At 46.5% G+C, this 24,742-nt stretch overlaps 2 long non-coding RNA genes across 2 annotated transcripts in view; one reads left to right on the top strand and one right to left on the bottom strand.

The window, feature by feature from the left end:
• Positions 1-24,742, bottom strand: part of LOC142604779 (uncharacterized) — a 73,536-nt gene that overhangs the window by 24,257 nt on the left and 24,537 nt on the right. The gene's annotated exons all lie outside the window — the stretch shown is intronic.
• LOC142604828 (uncharacterized) lies at positions 18,733-21,745 on the top strand. Its single transcript, XR_012838666.1, has 3 exons — positions 18,733-19,111; positions 20,596-21,068; positions 21,608-21,745. It is a non-coding gene; the product is annotated as an uncharacterized LOC142604828 (long non-coding RNA).

Raw genomic sequence — 24,742 nt, 5'->3', positions numbered from 1 at the left:
CTGCTAATGCCTTGAATGCCTCTGCAGCCAGCTCTGCTGATGAGCAGAGCAGCAGCTGTGCATTACTGGGAGGAGGCACCTGTGGTGTAAGGCAGAGAGTATTCATTAATTGCAGGGCAGCTGCAGCTTCTCAGAACATACCAAGAAGAAATCAAGTGGTGTAATGACACACAGGACACCTGCAAGCACCAGGCTCTACATCCCCATGGAGAGTTATGGGAAGCAGCCACGAGGGTGGGGGGGATCAGGGGAGACTCCCAGCCCTGCCAGGGAAGAGGCTAAAAGGCTTCTCAAGGATGCAGTGGCCTTTGTGGGGATATGTGCTGCAGGTTGTTGATGGGAGGAGCTGATTCTTTGCCAGATGGAAAGACAGAAATGTGGGGTGATCCTAAGCTGCTGCCCTCCAGGCAGTACTCACTGAGGGCTGGTGCTGACCCTGGTATAAGCCCATGCTGTGAACTCAAGAAAAATGTTTCATCTCCTGGTTTCCATGTCAAATGTAAGCTCTTTAGGGCACGAGCTGTCTCTCCCTGAATATTTGCAGAGGACCTAGCAGAACAGAGCTTCTAAACACCCCTTGAGACAGGAACAACCTGGCTGAGCTGAGGAGCTATCTTGGCAGCTAAAAGACAAACCAGCTCTTACATGGTCGTGCACGCATCTGCAGCAAACCCTCCTGTGCTTTAACCTATGGCTTCCCAGTAGCCATGAGGATCCAGATAACGTGGAGCATGGCAATAGCTGACTCATTAGGGCTAGTGCCTATTTGCAATGTCTTTGTTTCATTTGTGAGAAAGGAATTGCACAGGAGCCTGTGTATCTGCTTGTGCTTGGTGGTGGGTTTGGCACGTGGCTCCACCATTAAAAATGGGAGAGTGCTCTGCAATGAGGAGACAAAAAGCCTTTAAGCAGAAGGCATAAATTCATTATAACAGACCCCTATTCTGCTGGACAAAGTGCTGGGGTCTGCAGCTGTTGGGAAAAGCTAAAAGAAAGAAAGATCTCAGTCACTTAATATTCAGCAAACACAAGAGCAGCGAATGTGGTGAATGGAAAACTGAGGTTGCCATCCTCATTTCTGTATCCTGCATCCCTGAACGTGCCTGGCGGCTGTTTTATTTGCACTAAAAGCCTTTGCCTTTGCTATCCATAGGATTCATCCACCCTAATCTGGGCATCTTACATGGCTCCCCATGTTGTCTTGTCAATAAGCACGGAAAAAGCACTGCAAGAACACGATTCATCTACCCCATTTTTGACACCTGTCTTGGGATGTGATGAATCACTCTCTGGAGCTGCCTCTTTCTCTCTGCTCCCTATTCAAGGAGCCGAGGGAAACCAGCTCTGATGATTTTAATATCTTTCTCTCCTAAGTTAGGCATTTACAATCTTACCCTCCAGGTGGTAATGTAATACCCCAAGTCCCCCACCCTGCATGTCCTCTCTCAGGCTCACCACTGTACAGACCTGCTCTCCCTCCCTCCGTGGAGATTTCATTTGTGTGTTTCCTGAAACTGAAATAAAAGGTCTCCTGGGCTGTAAATAGATGTTTTGCAAACACATATTTTTTTCTTTGTGTCTATGGAAAAGAACATAATGCCAGGGAAGTTATTTACTTCTGATAGCATGTCTGAAACCTTTCATGCATAAATATAAACAGCCTGCAGTGGAGTGGGGCTTCAAATTCACAAATCCCAGTGAAATACTTTTCCATGAGTTCTCAGTGGGGTGAAGGAATTTATAAGTTATGTATTCTTACCTTGTTACTGACGACTATTAGAGATTTAGTCTAGCTCATATAGATCAGCTAAACAAATATACTTTCCCTTCCCAGAAATGCCATTTAATCAAACTACTGTGTGCTTTATGAAACAAGCTGGGCAGGTCAGCCCGAGTGGTGTGAAAAGGCAAGGCACAACCATAAATAATGGAACGGGTGACAGAATTCAAGGAAGGGAGGAGGTTTTGTCACTGATCTTACATTCAATTTATAGTTCCAACATCCCTTTTTTCATTAGCCAAAGTAAAAGCCTACAGAGATACAGATACGACACTCACACATTTAAATAAATACCTGGATTCATAAAGATTTCCCTGGAAAACTTCAGTTATATTCCACTAGCTCTATGTCTTCTCTACAAACACAATCCACGTAGGCGACTTTTTGTAAAAAGCATATTCTTTGGAAAAAGATTTCAAACTTAATGGGGCTGCTTCAGATGTCTTTAGGCACTTATCCAATCCTTCTTCATGGAAATGGATTGATGTTTTAATACTTCAAACTTAATAGACCTTTTCCATTTCTTGGGTTTGTTTGCTTTTGGTTTTTCGGGTTTTGTTTGCTTTTGGTTTGGTTTTGGTTTTTTGGGTTTTTTTTTCCTTTTCTTTCTTTCTTTCTTTCTTTCTTTCTTTCTTTCTTTCTTTCTTTCTTTCTTTCTTTCTTTCTTTCTTTCTTTTCTTTCTTTCTCTTGGCTATATCCTTGATTTCTATTTAGTGAAAATGTTCTCTCACAGCTCTGCTGTTTGATGATCCCCAACAGGCCTTTATTCTGCAGAGAATGAGTCTGGAAATGCAGTGCTAAATGGCTATTTGTATCACAGAGATGCAAAAAAGGCCCCATTTGGGACCTTGGACCCTTCCTGCCAGGTGCTGTACCCCATGGGACAGAAACCTTCCCCAGCACCACTGGAGAGCAGCCCATGCAGAGACAGCACCAGGATGGATCCTGGGGAGCAACGAGGCAGAGATGATATTTCCTAAGGCATTGGAGCTTTGCAGCACTGAGCTTTTAGGAATCCCTGAAATTTCCAGGCCTAAATTTCAGCCTGTTCAATGCAAGAAGGCACTAGAGAGTAAGACTTGCCAAGGGGGGGGGTCAAGACAAGGACCTCTGTTGAGACTGTCACCTAAGACATCTCTCCACCTGTTGGAGCCTACAGAAAGCCCTTTTCCCAATAGTTGTGCAACACAACCCCCGTACCAGAAGTCCTTTCATGGAGTTGGGAGATTTATAAACAGAAATGCATGTGTAGATGCTGTACAAGGATGTGTCTCACTTACTCAACATGTCCAGGTGTCCTCCTAGTGCGTGCACCCGTGCTGCAAGGTTATCTGGGGAAGTACAGTGACCCTTTGGGGACTTCAACCCCAAGCTTGCTCACAGACCCCATACATCTCAAGGCTCATGCTAATACCTAGCAATAATCCCAGAGAGACAATTCTTCTGCTATCTACAGAGACATCAACAGGGAAAAGGAAATGCTGTTTCATCAAGCAATGAACCCACGTTTCCCACACCCCCAGCATCCTTTGTCAGTGCTGATCCTCCCTCTCTAATCACATTTGCTTATTGTGCTCCCAAACTGGGATCAGTCTGGTGGTTATACACACCAGTAACACACTTGCTTACTACATAAGTGGTGAAACTAGAGAAATGTGCGGGGTTTTGTGAGCATGCACCAGTGCCAGAAGGACCTTCTTTCTCCTTCTGTCTTGCACAGCTCCAGCCATTGCAGCCACAGCATTTTGATGTTCCTGCCAGCAGCCCCTCATGCCTCCTTTGAGCATCCCCATCCTTCTGGGTCTCTCAAGCACCAGCACAAGGCGATGCAGCACCCAGCGTGCACAGCTCCAAGCTATGGGTGCAGATCAGCCAAGGCTGATTTGGGCAGTATGGCCCTTCCCAGGTAGGAATTTCCAAAATTCACGAAGTACATGAAAACATTGTACCCTTGCTGCTAGCTGTCATAGTCCAGGTGACCGCTGGCCTCAGAATTGACTGTAGGAGGAGAACAGAGGGAGAAAGGGTTGTATAAGTCTCATTTCATCAGGAAAAAAAAAATTAGCTTAAAAGCCCCTTTCTCAAGGGATTTAGGGTGCATGCAGCCAATGAGGGAGAGTCCATGCAGCTCCCGGCCGACACCCCCAAAGCCTTCGAGGTGCAAGTCCAGATTGTGCACCCCGTGTCCACGATGTTCAGCCACAAGAGGGAGATCGAAGCTATGGAAAGCACCCCGGAGGCTCCTGAGGTTTGGATGGGAGCCGGGACCCCCCAGCTGAAGCAGCCCTACAGCACCCCGCAGCACCCCAGCTCTGGGCATCCTCCTGGTCCCGGTGCACATGAGAGCAACAGGACTCACTCGCAGGCTCTGGTGAAGGTTAAAGATGGATTCTTCACTCCTGATGACAGGAAAGTGTTTACCTCAACCTGGGAATAAAATTACACATAAGGTGCTTTGTTTTCTTTTTTTTTTTTTTTTTTTCCTGAGACCTTGGTATTAATGAGGTTAATTTTGCACCAAAGTGACAAAGAGACCAATAAATAATAAATGAGATTTAAATGGACCTGTCTCTCAGAAAAGAAAAGAAAATACACAGAAGTATTTCTTTTTCCTTGCTACAGTGTAAATGGAAGCAGGCTCAGTACAACTGACCCCTCTCTATATTACCTGCAATAATTACTTAATTATCGTGGATAAAAATATCCCATTATCCACATGCCCTAATGAGCCTTGGCAATACTGCAGGGACCTGTATTTGTAAGGAAGAAGAAGAATTACAGCCTGGAGCCACATTTGATAAGGCCAAATCCACACAAAGAGCAGTACACCATATAGCCTGTCCCAGTAATGTCAACGAAACAATTTGTGTAAGTCAAGCGGTGACACAACCACCCTATTAAAGGCAATGGTTAATTAACTGACAAAATTACTAACCATGTACTTAAAATACTAGTTTCTTCAGTTTCTATTTGCTGCGTGGCTCCAGCAAGCACCAGGTTATTTCACTGTGCTTGGTTTGATTTTGACCAAAACCTGCTCCTCTCTGGATTGTGATTTTCATTGCAGAGGGTTTCATTTGGTCAGGGTCCCTCCCCTAAAAGTTTTTTGCACTTTTCCACCTTTTCAGGGAAAATGTTCCTGCCTGTATGGTGAGGTTTAGTCCCGCGGACCAGTCACCAGCAGAGGGGGAAGGAGCAGCAGAGAAAAGGGAAGGAGTCACCTAGAGATCCTAAATGTCATGGTGAAAAAACAGGCAAGTCCTTCTAACCTCACCCAAACCCACATCTCTCTGCAATTTCAGCAGAGCCTTCCTGGTGCCCAGGAGGCAGTGAGAGGCAGTGGATCAGAGCATGAGGTGTCCTGGGTGGAGAGCAGGATGCAGCTACAATGGGGCTATGAACCATGATATAGTGGGACCATGGGGCCAGCAGCCCCCGAGCCCCTCTGCAGACCTCATTGCACTGCAGCAACTGAGGTTACCACAGGTGGGAGAAACTCATGCCTGAGATCCATCACACAGAGCTCAGAGCTTTTCTATCAGTCAAATTTTAAATGGGCTTTTACGTTAACGAGTTTTTCAAAAAATCTATCCAAACTCTTCTCTTCCAACCCATGGAGAGACTGGCATCTACAGAAAGTTCAGTCCATCCTGAGGATGGGAGGGATATGGGGATAAGATGGGATATGGGGCACATCTGTCCAGAGGATGTGGTTTTTGCTCTTCCTTCTCTAGCAACACCCAGCTTTGATTAGCTGTTTAATTTTGACATGGCTAAAGTTAGAGCAGAAGTTTCCTATCTTCAGATAATACACTATTTCCCTGAAGAATCAGAGCAATTTTCAAACCTAGGCTCACTAAACTTTCAAAAGCCGTGAAATTTCGGAGTTGTTTTAGGAGACAGAAAGAGAAGTAATTTCTGCATTTCACGGAAAGGGGATGGGTTTTCTAGATGGCAAAACTCTCCCTCCTTTTTCAATCAACTTTTCATAGAATTGCTCTGTGAGAAATAAATATTACATATCAGCTTTATTTGGTCATAATTGAATATCCATCAACCTATCTGTCTATCTAGCCATCTCAGTATAGTGCTGGAAATGCCAATCTCTGACATAACTGTAGGCCCCTTAGAATTTAAAATTAAATTATTATTGTCATTGTTAAAGGATGTTCATATGCTACAATGCTGAAGCTATAGAAGAAAATTGATAGTTTATCTAGCTAGATCATCTGACCCATACAGATAACATTCAGAACTGCCAATGAAGGCACAAATTTTTCTGCATGTCATTCTCTGCAGGAGCAGAGCCTTGCTGTCTATGCAATCAAGGTCTTTCCAGAATATATACAAGGCACTGTATAATGGATTTTTCTCCTCCTCCCATCAAAACTATGTTCAAGCCATACACGCCAGCCTCTAAAATTGCATTAGAGCACCACTAAGCTGCAGAACAGCTACCGTCATCCCACTGATGTATTTATTTAGCTGTGTTGTGTCTGCTGGAGAAAGACTAGGCAATTTTAAAAATTGGGCACCTGTTGGTCAGACAGCTCAGGATGGACGAGAAACTGAGAACCAGGCAGATTCTGTAGTGACTAGTGGTTAATTTTCCTTCCCTTCATTTAAATTCACACCCTTTGCCTTTCTGCTTTCAATATATTCAGAAACTGGAAGGGAAAATTGCTCCCATGGTGTTTGCTGTTGCACAGTCAAGCACCAGATTCCTCCAGCAAAAAAGCTTTCTCAGCTCCAAGCATGCAGTACACATTCAGAAAAGGTTAAAAACTAAACAAATGTAGTGCCAGGAAAAATGCAGGGCACACTGCTATGCGTTCGCCTGCAAAACAAGAAAAGTAGCAAGAACCCTCCATGTCCTGGAAATGACAGCCTGCTTTTGCCCCTTGGCCACCCTGCCGTGGCCAGCATCATCCCAGCCAGGCTTTTGAGCATATTTCCACTGGGGATTGCTCAGAACATCCCATGCTCTGCTCACAGATCACAGCAGAGACATGAGCAGTCCTAGAAAACCAGGAGGGGATGGGGGTGCTGAACCAGGCACCCTAGCTGAGCCGGTTGAACCAGCTCTGGGGAACAATTATGAGGGCATAGTGCTCTCAGTTGCGCTGAAATGTTTTATTTCAGGTGGAAAACCTGAATTTCTGAACTGTTATAATTGCACTCAGAGCCCCTCTGTGAGCTCTGAGCATCTCTGGATGTGCTATGGCAAGGCACGAACTCATCCCCTGGAGATTTGCAGTCTGGCAATATGAGCAGGTAGACACACAGTGTGCTCATGCAATAGTCTCTTGCTCTCTTGGCCTCTCTGGCTGGTGTTTTGCCCACTTGAACACAAACTGGAAGAATTAAATGGCTCTTGACTGGTTCTCAACCTACTGTACAAAAAGGGCTATGAATTCTAAAGAAAGGGAGCAGGGAAGTTAATTAAAAGAAGCATTTGGTTTCATCCCAGAGGGCATTGCAGCAGGAAGTCAGTGAAACAAGGCGTGGAGGAAAAGTGCACAGTGCCTGCAGAAGTGCCCAATCCTTGCAGAAGTACCAGGTCCCTGTGGCTATCCCTTTCCCTGGGCTCACCCCCCTGCATAGCATCCACGATTCTTTGGCTGGGATTTGGGGGGGGAGGTGAGAGCCCCATTACCACCCTGATTCTAGTCTCCAGCCATTTAGTTGTGGTTCCCCAGCATATCTGATACCATCTCCAAATCTTTCAGAGCTCCAACTCACTAAAGAGTTTTAAAAATGATCCCAGAGAGCAAAGTCAAAGAGATACCAGGTAGGCAGGACTTTGCCTGTAAGCAAAGGTATCTTATGTTGTACTAACGTTTAACAACCAAAGTCAGCAACACCAATCACAGTAGTAATTACACTCCACTTGACACTGCCCCACGGTGATGCCTAGAAATTAAATAAACTAACAGATTTGATTGACAAGAGAGGAGCTTCCCACACCCCTCAGCCATAAACCCCCTGTAATATAGGTGTCTACTCTTTGCTTGGCCAGGCCCCAAGGGCTCATCAATCCATGAAGCAAATGAATTGCTGTTTTGTGTGTGTGCAAATAACTGGATTAGTCACAGACCTTTTTTTTTTTTTTTAACCCTTGTTAACTTTGCCCTGCCTTTGAAGGCAAATATACACAGCAGGAGCTGCCTAAGCTCTCCGTCTTCCAAGCACCGTTGCATTTTCAGGCTGTAATGATGTGATTATTATTTCCATCGCAGCACAGCCTGCAGGTCATAACCAAAGTCAGGGTCCTACTGAGCCAGGTGCCATGCAGAGCCACAGCCACTTCCCTACACAGCGTAGCAGTGCTAGGAGTTCACCACAGATTTCTTGAGTCCCAAACCAGCTCTCCAAACTCTTTTGTAAGTGCTCATGCACAGTATGGACTGCATCTGCCATACAGGAAAGCCAAATTGGTCCTCCCTGGTTTAGGCAACCTTCAACCCCACAAACCAAATATTTCTGCAAGGAACCTGGAGTGTGTGTTATACATGTTCCAAAGGCAAAAGCTTTATTTAGAAACAAAGAGATGAAAAATCAAGACTTCATACATCCCCTGCTGAGCCCTCTCCACAATTCCCCCCACCCCCACCCCTTTTCGTTGTATCTAATACTCTAGCAGATAACTAACTGGCTTGTTAGCGTTTTAAGCAGGTTTTCCCATGAATATCACATAACCTTAGGCTCTCAGAGCAGGGTAATGGAGACTGCTACGTTCTCTTGCTTGGCCACGTTACAGAGATGATTGCTAAGCAGGGAGATGACATTTGCATGATTTACAGAACTCTGAAATTCCTGCTGTGGTGGAAACACTCCCTCAGATTAGCTGCAATTCTCCTGCCCAGCTCAATCACAGCCCTTCCTGGCTGCCATGCCCACAGCTCTGAGTGGGAAAAAGATTGTCGGCAGGGTAAGTATAAACATCTTTATACATCTTTACTGGGGGAAAACTTGGAAGACATAAAAATGTCATAAAACTGTTGATGACAACCTCAGCTGTGGCACACCTCTCCTCTCTATTACTACCCGTTGGTTTCAATTGCTCATAACTTTACCAACCTTCAGACATTTGAGCTGAAACTGAGCATTTACGGAGCTTTAGGGAAGTGGTAAAAGTGTAGCCTGGCATGTCTACACTACCCAGGCTGAGTGCCAGGTACCCACCAGCTTCAGCAGCTCAATGTCAGAAGCTGCATCCATCATCAGGGAACAAAAAACTTCAGTATCTGCCTTCTAGTGATACCGGAGCTGCTCACCCTCAGCTCCTGGAATTCCCCGTACATGGGACAGAAATCAGCTCTTCCAGTAGATGTCTGGGCAGGCAACACCAGCACAACAACTTACTAACCAGGACGCAGCCTGGCCTCACTTCTGCTAATCTCCGTAACTGAAGTGTGCAGGTAAACCCCTCTTCCACACTCCCCAAAGAGCCCTCATCCATCCCACCCGCCTGGAGCAGCCCCTGGCCCTTGCTGCCCCCTAAATTATGCCAAGTGTTTGCAGGGAGAGCCATAACAATTAGACAACCTCACACCCACTAAACCTATCTGTGCTTCTGTTCTTGAGTGAAAAACAAGCTAGAAGCAGGACTAATGATCAACAATCTCTTCTTATAGGTTTAGTGCCAAGTCCTGTGCAGTCTAGTCCTGGATCTTGGCTGAGGCTGCTCAAAGCACCCTTACAGCTCAGGGAAATCAAATATCCACCCCAGATCTGCGTGCTCATCTGAATTGAGCTTTGTTTTCAGGGAAGAAATCAAGGCTGAATAACACTGGTGAGCTGTAAAAAACAATAACTGGAACGCGCTGCTCTCAAGGGGATGGAATTTAAACCGAAATAAAGGAAATAACAAAACGCAGTGTGTTTAGCAGGTTTGTTTCACATAGTTGGGAAATCATTGCGAGGTAAGCTGAAGGCTGCAGATTGGCACGCAGAGGCTCCATTCACGCTGATAGTGCACCTTCGCTTCCAGGGCTTAAATCACTTTATAAATGACAAAAATCGTATTTTGATCTAAAACTTTATGTTCTGCAAACTACTGACTTTCAACCTTTCTTTAATGTATTAAGGGAATTTCCTGAGGCAGCAGTAGCTGAGAACAGCTGTTACATGGTGTAAACCTACATCAACCCCATTAAGAATCTTTTCCCTTCTGTTCCTCTTCCCTTCCCCTTCCCCTCTCCTCTCCAGGGAGTCAGATCTGATGTTCATATGGGTCCTGGTTTTGGCTAAACCATCACAATATGGGTCACTGGCCTCCTAGTTCTTTCTTTATATGTTGGCTATGCTTATTATCCAAGAACAGCATTGAGTTTTCCAGCCCCCTACCAAACCAAGAATAGGTGTTTTGAGCAGACTGGGAAGCCTAGATTTGTTCCACTCTTTTGAGGGGTTTGGGTTTCATTTGTTTGTCAGCAATAGCCATTGATCTAAAATTGAGGTAATTGTCACTTGGGGCTGAGAGAAAGTGCACTTCTGTATCCTGAGAGATACAGATATTTCTAAAGGTTATTCTATGGAAAAACTGAGATCCAGCAACATGATATAGGTTTTTCCATTGAGATGTTCAGACAAATCCAAAAGTCAGTTTTCTGGCTGGTCTCTGGGAAGAGAGGGGTATTTCCCTGCTGCACCCCAGGGACCTGGTCTGCACCGTCTGCTCTTGGGGAGTGCAATGTCTCAGCGATTGAGACAGAAAAGCTGACACAGTAATGGTACTGCTATTGGCATTAATTAGGCAACCCGGGAAGTGGGTTTTCATCCTGCTTTCTGTTTGCTTTTTAATCAAAGCTATGTGGGTTGTCGCAGGCAGGGGGGAAGCGAGGGTAGATACTTTTCTAATGTATGTTCATAAGCAATTTGGAGGACTTTGAAACATGACTCTGTGGCAAGCGAGTGGCTTGTTGATTAACAGCTGCAAGTGAGAGCCACAAAGCTACAAAGATCTTCTGTCAGGTCTGACTTGCCAAGCAAAAAAAAGATATTAAAATACGCATGTAATTCAATTGTGCCTGAATTGCCATTGTCTGAACCTTTGTGTCATCATTTCTATCACAGCAAAGTGGATGATAAAATGTCAGCAGTCGGATTTGCTGGGATGCAGCACTGGCCCTTTACACTGGCAAATAAATAACGGCATAAGGTGTCGGACAACAAAAAAATCAGACCTTTTCGGTATAAGTTGTTCTCGAAAATCCTGGCAGATCCCGGTCGGGTTGCAGCATGATTGCACACCAGTGCTGGTCACCTTGGAGAGCCCTTACGCCTGCCCACGTGTGGCACAGGCAGGGGCAGGAGGGACCTCGCTGCCTGCCAACGCGCTCGAGCCCTCACCGAGCATCAGGCAAATGCACCTCGGCTGTAGGAAATGCAGTTTTTAGTCCTTCATAAACTCAAACGAACCCTGCAGAAAGCCACCTTCATGCACATGCACGCCCAAAACACATCGCTGACATCAGTTTGGTTTTTTAAAGTAATAAATCATGCAGAAGCAAAATATGCCTAAGTAAAGAATTAAGGCTGATGAACTCTCATAGAGTGACAGTTAGACAACTAATCACTTTCAATAGTGCAAAAATGCTGGTCCCAGAGAGAGACTGTGCAATGGAAAATGAAGTAGAATCACTAAAGCTCCCCGAAACATAAATCACAGCAGAATTTATTAATCACACAAAATACAAACAGTCATAAATCTATCGCAAACAAGCAGACCAGGCCATCCAGAAGAGCAAGGGAAAATAAAGTGGAAGGAAATGTAAAAAGATGCGGTAAAAATTGGGAGAATGAGAAGCCAGGGACAGGGGAACAGTACTTCAGCTTAACATTTCACAGGAGAATGATTCAAACCTTTTCTTCTGCTGTTGTTAATGTCAGCTTTTGTGCGAATGCCCTCTCATTCACAGCAGCTTGTTGTGGTTTTGGTCACCTATTAAAGAGTGTGATGGCCACAGCTCCCAGGGGTTCGGGCTCAGCTCGTGAAAGCTGGTAAGGTGTCAGACATGGGTCTGCTCACCCTGAGCCCAAATTGCTGCCTATTAATTGGGGATAACATAACACACTCATCCTCACTGGTGCGAGCTCCGAGACTGCGGCAGTGCTGCACATAGCCTCAGCGAGGGGCAGCTCCTCCACAGGCACAGCCTCAAGTGTCTTCATTGCCTTCGATGGAACAACATTGGTTACAGCATGGGATAAACGAACCACAAACTACGCAAAAGACTGCAGTTTCAATGGAGGCTGCTCTTGGCAGAAGGTGATTTTTAAGTAAATTGTTGATTTGCAGGAAAACTTCGTTTCTTTTGTCCTGAAATTCATGAGAACTTGAAATGAATTCAGGAAAAGGTTTTGGAAGGAGAAAAATTAGTGTGGGAAGGTGAAGGAGGTGTTGAAGATCTGATGGATGTGGAGTCCTCCTTCTACCTCCTTGCCCAGGTGCTGGAGTGGCGATGCAGGGGGTAGAAGAGCCTAGTGTGAGCCCACCACCCTCACCTCAGGAGACAGCCATCTGACATGGTGAATGCTCACAGTCTCTCTTGCTGATTTTCACTTTGGATTCATGATTAAACATTCACAGGAGCATGGGTGTGATCTTGTCATGCCCTGTCTTTGGGGAGCAAAGTGTACCTCCAACTGCCGGATTTAGGAATTGTTTCAGGCAGAAAAGCATCCATCTACTCATCTCACACCACTGTTCAGAGGGATGATGCTCTGAGGGTATTTTCTCTACCCACATTCACTTTTTCTCTTAGGAATGCAATTGGCTTCAAGCTATAAACTAACATTATGATATTTTGCAAGTTAGGCCTCATAAAAAGTTTTCTGCATTTTTGAGGGTCATATTCAGTCATCTTTTGTTTTACTGTGACCACAACTCTTCCTTTTAGGACAATTGCATTGCATCTCCTGCCTCCCAGGGTGGGCATCCCTGCCTTTAATCTCCAGGGTATCCTGTTGTAAATCTTCTCCAGCCTCTCCACTGCAGCAAAACAAAGAGACCAACTCTGCAAATTGGCTGAAAGGGCTCTTTGTTCTCTCTCTGTCATATGGGGCTGCAGCACAACTTTCCAGACTGCTAGTAACCATTTCAAGTTTTCTTTTTTTTTTTTGGCATTTAGTAATTTTAGTAATTTCCAGCTACTTGCAGTAACTATTTTGAGTGTGGAAAGTTTTAAAGCAGTAGACCATGGTAATTTTCACCCAGGAGTCCTAAAATAATTGGCTAAGGCAAGCTCTGGCCCAGTTGTGCTAATTTTTCATAATCTTGGATTACCGGGAGATCTGCAGGAAACTGAATGAATGCCAATGGTGTGTTAGTGTTCCTAAATAGTATATATAACTCGGATGTTTATTGCTCAGTTAACTTTATGCTAGTCCCTACCAACTAAATGAGAAACCAGTCAAGGACTCAACGGAGAACGATGAGGATGTGATTAACACCAGTCAATAAGTTTTGCTGTTTTCTGATTTTCCTTTGTTTTGTCAGAAATAGGTCTTTTAAAGAGAAGAATTGATTTCTGCTAAGCTTTGGGTATCCTGTTGCACAACATTCTGATATATTTATAATGAACTCTGTGCCAAATTAGCAGAGTGCATGTTAAATGGACTGAGGTTGGGTTAGCTGACAGCTCTCAAAAAGCAGTTAGCAGCAGGGAGGCATTGCTGAATGGGGATGTTACTTGTGGATTCTGCCAAGACCACTTCCAGGCCAAGTTATTCAATACTTTTTGCAATGATCTGGAAGAAAATCACTGCTGATAATTACAGATGTCACAAAGATTGGCAGAGCAATTAACAACTGTGAAGATAGTGCAGTTAGAGTAACCTGATTCCCTTAATAAATCCGATCCATTTAAACAATGTATAATTTGAATAACAACAAATTCGAGGTCACTTATTGAAGAAAAACCAAATGAAGGCTAGGCCTCCAAAACAGAAACTATTTGTGGAAGCACAGCTTCCAAGAGGGGTGTGGGAGTGAGTGTATCTGATGGGCAGCTGGGCAGTAGCCCCCACAGCAGCAGCATTGAAAAATGGGCTTACGTGATGCTGGGAAATATTAAAAGGGGAATTAATGAGTGGGAGTTTGGAATTGACTTTCCCTGTGCTCACGGCTGGAAGAAAGTCCTCAGTTTTGGTGCTGACATTTCAAAAAGGTTATTAAAATTAGGGGGGAGGGTGGCACGGGCAGTGGAAGTCCTTCCAAATACTGTCAGAAACGGCAAAACTGTCTCCCCGAGACAGTGCGCTGAGTGTTTTTAGCTCATCCAAGGCAGATCAAGAGGTAACTTGATTATACTGCGTGAGAACCATCACAGGGAAAAATATCAAGTACTAAAGGGCTCTTTAATCTTGCAGAGAACGACACAACGAAGACCTAATAGCTGAAAGTTAGAGCCAGACACATGTAAATGAGAGAGGCGGCACACTTTTGTAACAGCAGGGCTGATTAGCCACCGAGACAAATTGTGGTCATTTTCAGAGAACATTGTGTCAGCATTCAGAGCACCTACTGGTTTTGTGAAATATCATTCCCAATTGCTTTAGCCCCTGGAAATTAGTTTGTCCATTTTCCAGCAGACCGTGAGACGAAGGGCTTCGTTCAGGGCCGTGGAGCATCCTGCCGTCCTCTTTGCTGGAGGGGGGGCTGTAAGTGGCCATTAGTGGGAATTCCTGCCCAAAAGCTGATGTGTGGCAACAAAATCCCCCACCGTGCAGTTGGCAGGATAGCAGGGCTCCTCCGAGCCCAGGCTGCTCAGCCACGGTTCAGATCTGCCATTTCCAGGCAGACGGGGCATTCTCAGTTGGTGCCTTTCACTGTATTTCATTGTGCCCTAAATACCAGCCACGTTTCACAGTAACACTGAGGAGAGAGCAGTCTTATAAGATTTAAGGTCAGATTTGTAGGTACAAGATTGGAAGCAAAAGGTGAGAAGTAAAACAAATACAAAACACAAACTGAGCTGAGGTTTAACAAGCATATACCTCCCCTGACATGACTCCGATCTCAGAGCTGGTGATAAGCGTTCACAGCAGCAATCCATCTTCCAGGTGTTATCCTCATCTCCAAACACTTCCCTCCTCCACGCAGCCCCAGCTACAGTTCCTTGGAGGTTCGTTTCATATGTAAACATAATAGTCCTTGTTTGCCCTATGTGGAGCCAGGTCTCCTGGGTTCTTAAAGGATGCCTGTACTCATACCCCATCTCATCAGCAACTGGAATGCTTGTGATGAGTCTTCTTGGACTGAGCAGAAAGTGTTTTAAAAGCAATTCCCACTTTGTTTCTAGCTGGCTTGCTGGCATGACTGCTACCCACCCAGCTGGATGGTTGTTTTATCATGGGTTGCTAAGTTGCTCACGCTAAATATTATATGAGACATCAGGTACACAGACATCTCAAAAGCACATTTTGGCTCATTACCAGCTTCTTGCATAGACCACACACCACGCTCAGAAATGCAGATGGCAGCATGGTAACAAGTGGTTTCCCCACCCCTTGCCCGCCTTGGGAACACAATGATAACACAGCGTCCGGGCACAGACTGAAAGTCTCGTCTGGAATATCCTGTCAGGACCTCTCCATGGAGGAGACCAGACCCATTCTTCTCCCCTTGAATGAGAAGTCTCTTTGCAGACGCCTGCCGGGTACTGGGAATCTCCCAGATTTGAGTGAAAGTGCCAGATTACTACTTCTCCTGCCAAGCACTAGGACCCCTTGCCCAGAGACATGTCGCCTGAGCAAGGAGGACCTGAAGACCTTGGACTGATGGAGGTTAGAGAAGCAGGGCAGATCTTAGCTCCTCCAAACGCTGCAAGATATTAGGAAAGGGACAAGAAATCATCCAAGGAAGAGATGAGAGAAAAGAGGCCTGGGATGGGTGATGTGTTGAGGGAACTGCATGCTGGTTTTCCTGGTTCCCTTTAACCTGTGTCATATTAGTGCTTCTTCCGAGTGTGTCTGTGTCCCCCTCGAGTTAGTCATTTTTGCCCACTCTTGTTCTCAAAGAGTGAAAGCAGACAGCAGAGAAGATAAAATTTGGGGTGGGTGGAGGAAGTGCAAGTTAGTGAGTGAAATAACTTGTGGAGCTCAGTGTTGGGGTGCTGGGCAGATTGTGGTGGAGGCAGACACCAGTGCAGCACCCGAGGGATAGGATCCACCTTGCTGCACCTTAGATTTCTCCTCTTCTGCACCAGTGGCCTCCTGCACTTAGAAGATCCTTTCTCTGCTACCAGGAATCATGAATGGGGAGATGGAAGGAGTGGAGGGATGCTTGAATTAAAGAAAGCACATTTGCTGCGAGCTCTGCATATAATTTATTTGATATAGTAAATTGAGCATTATAATGGAGACCACCATCATTCTCTGCAAAACACCTGGGTTTTTTTGCCTCTGTTGCAATTACTCCATCTGCCAACATAAACAATAAATTCTGTCAGACCTTTTTTTAGTGCATTGTATAAGTCTCTGACTGGTGCTTAAGGCAGGACGCTCTTCCTTCATTTTAGCAAAGACTTTCATTAAGAAATGTTCAAGGGGGAAAGAAACAACACTTATTTTAATAGGGCAAGGGTGGGGGAGGGTGATGAAGTACAATGAAAAAGGAAACGTTGTCACTATGTCATGTTTAATTTGGTTCCTTGCCAGGTTGCTAAATTCAATTCAGATGCATGATCACACCTTAATGAATTCAATGGGGAAATTAAAATTTAACTATCTGCTCATGAAATGTTCATGCTGTTGGTTGTGGTTAATGACTAAAGACAGGATACGTTGAGTCAAAAAAAAGGGAGATACCAGTCTGTTTTGCTATCAGGACACTCTATAAAATTTATTTAATCCCCTGAGTTTCATATTGAAAAGTAAATATGGGTTTAGACAGAAAATGGGTTCCTAGGAACTTTAAAGACAGGGTTTTTTCACAGTTAGGTGAGAGGGTTGGGATCTGCATTGAGGACCTCTAGAAACTCAACAGGAGTCCACGGGCTGGTGTAGAAACCTGCAATGCAGGTGTTAAGGCTTCAGCTCTGATCTGCACCTCTCAAGTGCCCTTGAGTATGGCTCCTAGGCCCAGATCCACACCTCTCTGTCTCGCTGTGCTCTGCATTGCTCTTCAAGAGGCATTGGCTTATGGTGGCTCCAAAGATAGAAGAAGCCATGAGCAGGCAGTGGTGCAGGAGCCTGCAAGTGAGACCCCTTTGAGACCAAGCCCCGCTGGGAGTCTCACCTCAGAGAGACACTGCAGCCCTCCTCAGACCTGCACCCTTCCTACCTCCAGGACACAGTCATGATGGCAAAAAGAGGCCATAGGCCTCCACATGTGTTAGATGTGCCTATAGCTGGGACGGGGGCTGTGATCATGCAGTGGGAGTCAGCCATGAGTGCTGCCCATCCAAGACTAACTCAAAGGATTCAAGAAGGCATTTGGAAACTTATGAAAGGCCTTGTGTCATTTTCAAAGGTCCCCAGTGGTGGTAGGGTTCCAGCTCATGTGGACCCTTGATAGGACTCAGGTCCTGGACAAAATCCTTGCTATTTACCTGCAACTGCAAATATATGGCAACTTTGTGAGCCTCCCACTTCACTTCTCTGTGCCATAACATCACCTCTACCAGGGAGAGCAGCATCCGGGTACTGTGAAGATGAATGTACTGAGGTGCCTGAGGTCTCATGGGAAGGAGGAATAGACAAGTATCACAACTGGTGGGGTGGAAACTGTCACTGCTCTGCTGGACTTGACAGAGCTCAGCTGAATTACACCAGCAAAGCAGCCAGTTGTGAGCTGCTCTGTGGGCTGGGATATGAGTTGGACCACAAACTTCGAAGGAACCTGCATGTATCATGGCAGGACTTTTTTTTTTTTTAAATTAGAAGATCTATGCCCTCTCCAGCCCCATCAAATCCTGATCCAGGCTCAGATATGGACACAGACCCCCTGCTATCAGCAGGAAGTTTAAATCAGCTACATATCTTACAGAGCAATAAGCAGTGAGCAAGCCCCTCTAAAATACTGTCACACTCAAGAAGCTGGGGTAGATGGAGATGGTTTACCAGTGTGGCTAAATAAAAAACATCAGTGCTGGGTTTGCTTTTACTCTGTGGTGTTTGCAAAGTTATACAAAAACTGCCCTCCTGATCACTGAACACTCCATAAAACCAGGAGTGGGAGGCCTGGAGTGCTGCTAAATCCAGGAAAAGAGCAATCTTGATGCAGATGTCTGATAAAGAAGCATAAAAGGCAAGAAAGAAAAGGTCAAATAAAAATGGCTGTGGAGGCGGCTGTAACAGCAACACATCCCAACTCCCACGCCACTGATTCCTGGGGAACATGCAGGAGATTCAGGGACAGTCCAAAACATGTTTAACCTCGTCAGTAAGGGCTGGAAATACCAGAAATATGTCCAAATTGTATTCATTTCTGCAGAGATGAAAAATAAGCACTTTATTTGTTGGAAGGAAACCTACAATGAAACTTTGCATTGGTCTGCCTGACACTCACTATTATAAATGTTTCCTGCAGCCTTGGGAGAAACTTTAACCTCTCCGTCCTTCCAGGATGCTTTAAAGCAGAGCAGGGGACCTCCTGCCTCAAGAGGCATGCCCCCTTGTCTTTTCAACTTGTAGCAGGAGTAAGTTGAGGTGAAAACATGGTACATCTTTTAATTTATTCATTTGAAAAAGTTTTAGAAGCAGATCGAAGGTTGGAGGGATAACTATTAAATTGGCAGTACTTTAACTTTGTAGTCTAAAAAGCTTTCTTTTAATCAAGTAGTTTGGTTTTTTTTAATGGAATATTCATTCCTATTAGAGAACCCAGCCAAGCCTGAAACCCCTTGCGTGAAGTGTAATACACACGTAAGTAACAGTCCCTGCCTCCAAGAACCTACAATCTGAGTAAACAAGACAGGCGATGGGCTGGGAATGGCAAAGAAGGTCTAAGCAAGGTTGCAATGCAGGCTGGTAACCCAGCCCTGCACTGAGTACAACATGAGCAGAAGACGATGCAGAGCCAGATACGCTGGTTTTAAGACTACAAGGAATCTCTGTATTCATCAGACTGCCCAGCATGCCAGGGAAAGGAAAGCTCTGGTTTGCCCATGGTGAGAACAGAAACATCACATTGGGCCATGGAGCTGTGTCAGCTTTATGCTTTTTCAGCCAACAGCTGGATGAGGATACCTGGAGGTCTTCAGGCTGACAGAGCTTGGCTGGAGCATCAGGTTCAGGAGCTGCTGAGCTAGAGCACATCTCCAAGACAGACTTCCTTCACAACATTGAAGCTCCAGGACAAGATGAACAAGCTGACCATCTCAGTGAGTTTTCTTAGTGCTTTAATACTCCCTGTGAATGCCTTATGTGCACTGTTATTTTTTTCCAGTTTAACCTTCCCTCTCCCAGAACTCCTTACAGACCAGAGAGCCAGACTTGCTGGGATCTTATACGTGAACATGATCACAGTGTGGATCAGATTTCAGCCTTCTGCAGCAGACCCAACACAGCACACCGTGACTGTCAGTGTCGATGCATGGGAGAGTGTGTAGGACCGTCATGCTTTCAGGTGGGGATGTGGTGGCTGGGACACTCAGCCAGCGAGAGGGAAAGCTGCAGAGTCCTTTCTGTGCAAGGCTCTGAAGGAATGCAAACCCAAGGCAGCAGAGTGGCAGGCAGCAGAGCAGCATCTCACCTGCTCTGTCACTGCACATTTGAGACGAGTCATAGATTGGATTGTGATCAACAAATGGTGTCCATAGAGGGGAGAGAGGCCATGATTCTGGCTATGACACCTAACCTCCTCCTTCTTGCAAAGGTTAGCAGTGTGTGTCTGATGCCTAGACCTGTGCACAGTGTATGCGCCTGGCACCCAAACACCTACTTGCAGCCCATCTCTTAATGAGCACAAGAGGGCAAGCCGACAGCCTAAATAAAACCACCAGGATTCAGGAGAGTTTCTTAATTGAAAGGCAGAGGCAGGAATGCCGGAGCGAGCATGGACTGACGGGCAGGGAGCAGCCGAGAGCAGGGAAGTGGGACACAGCCCCTGGGGGAGAAGGAAGGGGACGTTCCCTGCGGTTCTCCCAAAACTGCCCCCTGGGACCGTCCACTCTCAAGCAAACAGCCCACGCACCTCTGCCACACCTTCCCTTTCCCGATGGCGGATTACTATCTGCAGATATACAAAATAATGCAAATGAGGCTATAAAGATGTTAATTATGCTGAAGGAATTAACTGCTCATTAACTTAAACTTCCCGCTCAATTATTTTCATTACTGTCTCTCCTTTTCCACTGAGAAGAAAGGACACGTTCCAGCCCCGACGCTGCCCGGCAGTCCCCCTTTCCCACAGCCTTCTTACGGCAGTCCTGCCCCACGAGGCTGCTCAGCCTTCTCATCCCCACCGGTGCCGCTGACCTGCCGTCTGGAGGCAGCGACCCACGTCTGGGCACACTGGTTCTGCTAAGGGCCACGGCGAGGACCCCAGCAGGCAGGACACACGGCAGGTCGCATGTCTGGGAGGGGGCTTTGTTCCCATCTCTGTCACTGCATGACTCGGATGGAATTAGATCATGTCCTCACGCCTCAGTTTCCCCATATGCAATATAATAAGGCTGATGATGAAGAGCTTGGAAAATCCACTCATGGAAAACAAAAAATGAAAGCCTGGGGGGGTGTTAGTGTTAAAACAAGATTCAGCAGCATGTTAGGAAATGAATTGTGAAGAGTCATTTTGCAACAGCCAGGGAAACAGCCAAGCGATTTAACGCTGACAGTTGTTGCCATCCCTCGTTTTTGTCCACAGATATGCCTGGACTGATATCCCAAGTCATTCCTCACGTTGGCAACTTTCATCTCTTTCTACTCAAGCAACCCCTATAAACTGCCTGGATTAAAACAATTAAATTACGTGCGCAGCGTTTACACAAATACTGGCACCATCATTAATGGCAGCACTTAGAGATGCGAGCAGTGTCTGCATGTGCTCTGTAATCCATCAGGGAGAAGAATCAGATTTGCCAGCCGGTTTGGTTAAAATATTTAAATGAGAGGTTGCTGCACTTCGAGACAGAAGAAATATTGCCAAGGAATGTATCTGAAAAATCACAGCTCATCGTGACACCTCTCAAAGGGCCGTTTAGTCTGATTTGCATACCGGAGATACCCACCCATGCTGCTGGGTCCCTGCAGCCTGGATGCTGCCTGACACGCATTGAGACCTGCCCCAGAGAAAACGAGCTAAATCCAGGCTGGAAAGGCAAGGTGTGGAAGGAAAGGGTAAGTAGCTTCTCTGGCACTATGAGAAGTCAAGAGCAGCTGCACAAGGTCAGCCTGCACATCCCTCTAGCCCTGTCTCTTGTCTCAGACAGGACAAACGTGAATGTCAAGGCAAAGGTATAACAGAGCAAACATGTATATCCCCCCCCTCCCTTTAGTACCACCCAAACCTTTGAGCATTTGCAGCTCAGAAGTGGCTCCTACGTTTCCTCCCGTGCACTTGCCCACCTTACTGTTGTAAACTTGCAGCAGACTCCTGCAGCAAGGAGTCCCACAGCCCAACTCCACGGTGGAGGAAGAGCTGCTGCGTCCTCCGGTCTGCTTTGAACCTGCCTTCTGCTGACATCATAACACACGGCAAATCCCCATGCCTACCTGCCTTCCCTCGTAGGCGTGAGGTGATGCTCCTGGAGCATTGCTGGGAGGGCTGGCTGAGCAGGGACTGGGTAGCACGTCGCAGCCTCAGCCCTTCCCCCTGCTGCATGTGGCTCTTCCTCAGCCCATGCTGATGATATTTTATCTCTGTATTATTTGTACAGGTGAAGCCATGTAGTACAACGGAGCAAGAAACTGTCCAAATCTTGAAAATTTGGATGGCTGTTTTCTATAGCTGGCTCTGTTCCCTCCTCTGGTTCAGCAAAGCGATGTCTGCAGCAGAGCAGAAGGATGCATTAAAGAAAAAACAAGCAGCCAGAGGTGGGGCGCATCCCTCCCGTGTGCACTGGAGGCTGCTGAGATCGGCAGCCCATAACCCTGTGCTCGGTGTCCGCAGCAGACCCAGTCCAGCACCGAAGCCACTGTCCCACTGTGGGATTCAGTGCTGGAGAGGCCCATGGCAAAGTCAGAGAGATGAGCTGCCAGGAGAGGCTGGGAGCTGGGAAAAGGAAAACAGCCCTGGGAAGAATAGCCTTAACAGAAAGAGTCTGTGGTTTGTTGAGGACAAGGTTCAACCGTGGTTTGTTGTGGTAATTACCAACAGAGGAAAAAGGTAGCTGATACTGGGAGATGCTTTCATCCAGCAGACAAAAACCTGATGAATCCAATGGCTGGAGGCTGAAGTTAGCAAAATTGAAATGTAGGATGCAAATATCTAAGACCGAAGATAATTAACAAGCTCCCCAACGACTGCTGCTCGGCTGTTCCAAGCAGATCACAGGCAGAGCAGGCAAGCTGCCTGCGTTGGGGTTAGCTGCCTATCCTGGCTTAGCACTGCGTGGCACGTAGACAGCAAGGCAGAGCCGGCTCTAAAGCCCTGGAAAACTGAGCTGAAGTTTGCCTGGATATAAGAAGATGAAGGAAGGTCCTAACCTGCTTATTGTCCATCACACACTGCCCCACAAACTTCATACTTGTACTTTAGCACCAAAGTAGGACCCACTTGGACTCAAAGCATTTTATTCTTGCGGAATGTCCCTGGGTAGCACCAACCCATGGGACACAAAGAAAATTAAAGATGCTGAGTACCACCCCAGCCATGCCACACACGGTGATTTTAATGAGCAGTCTGTTGCTAATGCCTTCGCTGTTTTGTGGGTTGTGACGTGTCGTGGGATGTGTCACGATGCTGATGTGTTACGGGGGGGTTTGAGTGCCTACTGTGATGACTTTCCTTCAGCTCCTGCATTGTAGGGATTGCAAATCTGCATGGGGCATATCATGCCTGATTAATTTTATGGACTGCAGAGGGTCAAGGTAGATTTCTTTTCCAAATAAAATACCAGTTTAAGAGTAACTCCATGTGCTTGCTAGCTTGGGGACACAGGGTGCCATTTTATTGGCTCGTGTAGATTGCTTGCTGGCTGTTTTTATTCTTTAATAAAACCTTTTGGCAGAGCTGTGGCTTCTTGTTGCCTTACAATTAGGGAAAGAACAACCAGTGCTCAACTCCGACACATAAGTTTATGAAACCAGCAGAGATATGCAGGGAGACCTCTAAGAACAATGAAGGCAGAGCTGCTGGCTGCTAACAAGAAGGAAATGTATTATTTTTAGCTATCCAAGAAGGTGGAAGGTGAAAAAAACAACACAAGAACAAAGAAAATCCAGGAAGCCAAAAAGCAATGCCAAAAAAAATAACAAGCTGACTCTCTGGCAGGGTAGTTCTTTCACTACGGGGAAGGAGGGGACGTGGTAGCTGGCAGAGCCCCTGGGGCGCGAGGGGTGTGCCTGGCACTCAGGACCTTGGTCTCCTCTGCTCGGGGACCCGGTCTGCAAATCTAAATTGGGGCAAGCTGAGGTCCCCTCTCGGCTCCGGTCCCTGAGCAGGAGCAAGGCTGTGTGTATATCCAGCAGACAGCTCAGCTCATTAGCAGAGCAAGGACTCTTGCAAGCCATTGGGGCAGACCTCCAGCTGCCCAAATCTGCAAACCAGGGCAGGGAAGGAAAGAAGCAGATAAGCTGATCTGAGAGCAAGGAGCAGCAGTGCTGGCAGCCCAGGGGGGAAAGGACAGACCAAATCCTGAGCTAGGCAGAGAAAACACAAGAGCAGAGTACTGCGGGATGGCTGTGCAGGGCTCTTTGCAAACACTAAAACCAGCTGTGCATACAAATCCCACAGTCCGCTGTGGGAAAGGGGCATGCTGGTGTCGATGGGAGGGTAGGATGGCAGGAAGGTAATGCGGTGAGGATAAGCCCATAGGTTGAGTGGGGTGTTTGCATTGCCAAGAACTTGCCTTCACGGATAAGCCTGAGCATCCCCAGGGCTGCGAGGGTGATAGGGAGAGAGACCTGCAGCCGGGAGCTGCCGCCTGGCACAGAGAGCAACCGCTTTGGGTCACTGCCCCAACATCCAGATCAGAGTTACAGCAGCTACCTAAGGGATGGGGCGCAGAGGCCTCTGCTGGGTTTGGCATTACAGCGAGTCCAATTGGTTGTGTGAATGAACACCAGAAAGAAAATTCCTCTGTCAGAGGAGATGCATTTGCTAACGTCCAAGAGCAGAGGCAGTGCAAGAACAGAACAGAGAACGTGACCACGACAGGAAAGGGGGGTATTTTTTCACAAAACTAATACCATTTCTAATGAGAAAGATTATTCTGGGCTGGAACTGACTCTCTGCCAGTGAAGCATCGTCCCACAGAGGAGTCATTGCATTATCCTGTGTTATAGGTTAACCAGCCTCTTCGCGGATGAACACCCCATACTGCAAAAGCCTAATCCCGCACCGGAGAGTGCATTTCAGCTAGAAGCTGCATCACTGGGAGCACCCTGGAGCTGCTAGGCAGTGAAAGAAAGTGACACTAATCAGCTGGCGAATACAGCATAGGACCCAAATTAGGAGAAGAGAATAAACTGTAATTGACTTGTCCAGTGGGTTTGTCAAGGGGCTCTAAGGCAAATTGCTGGACTCCCAAGCATCGCATTCCCACGGCACCGCAGTGGGGCCTGCAGAGAGCGTTTGCTGGGAACCGGGGGCTTTGTAAATCCTCCCAGCATCTCTGAGCTTCCTAAACGAGTCACGCTTGCCAGGAGATGCAGGCAGACAATGCACACCATGCCCTGTCTCGTCCCCGAGCGCGGAGCTGCTCTTTCCTGAAGCTGGCAGGGGATGCTGCGTGGATGGACAACGCTCCCGCTTTCAGCCCTGCAGCTCTGGTCCCACCAGATGGGATCTACACGAAGGCTGTGGTCCCACCATCAGAGCCAGACACTCTCTCTCCTCAAAGGGAGGGTTT

The sequence above is a fragment of the Balearica regulorum genome, chromosome 22 (assembly GCF_011004875.1).
Source record: "Balearica regulorum gibbericeps isolate bBalReg1 chromosome 22, bBalReg1.pri, whole genome shotgun sequence".
NCBI classification, from domain to species: Eukaryota; Metazoa; Chordata; class Aves; order Gruiformes; family Gruidae; genus Balearica; species Balearica regulorum.
This window is presented reverse-complemented; position numbering and strand designations above follow the sequence as displayed.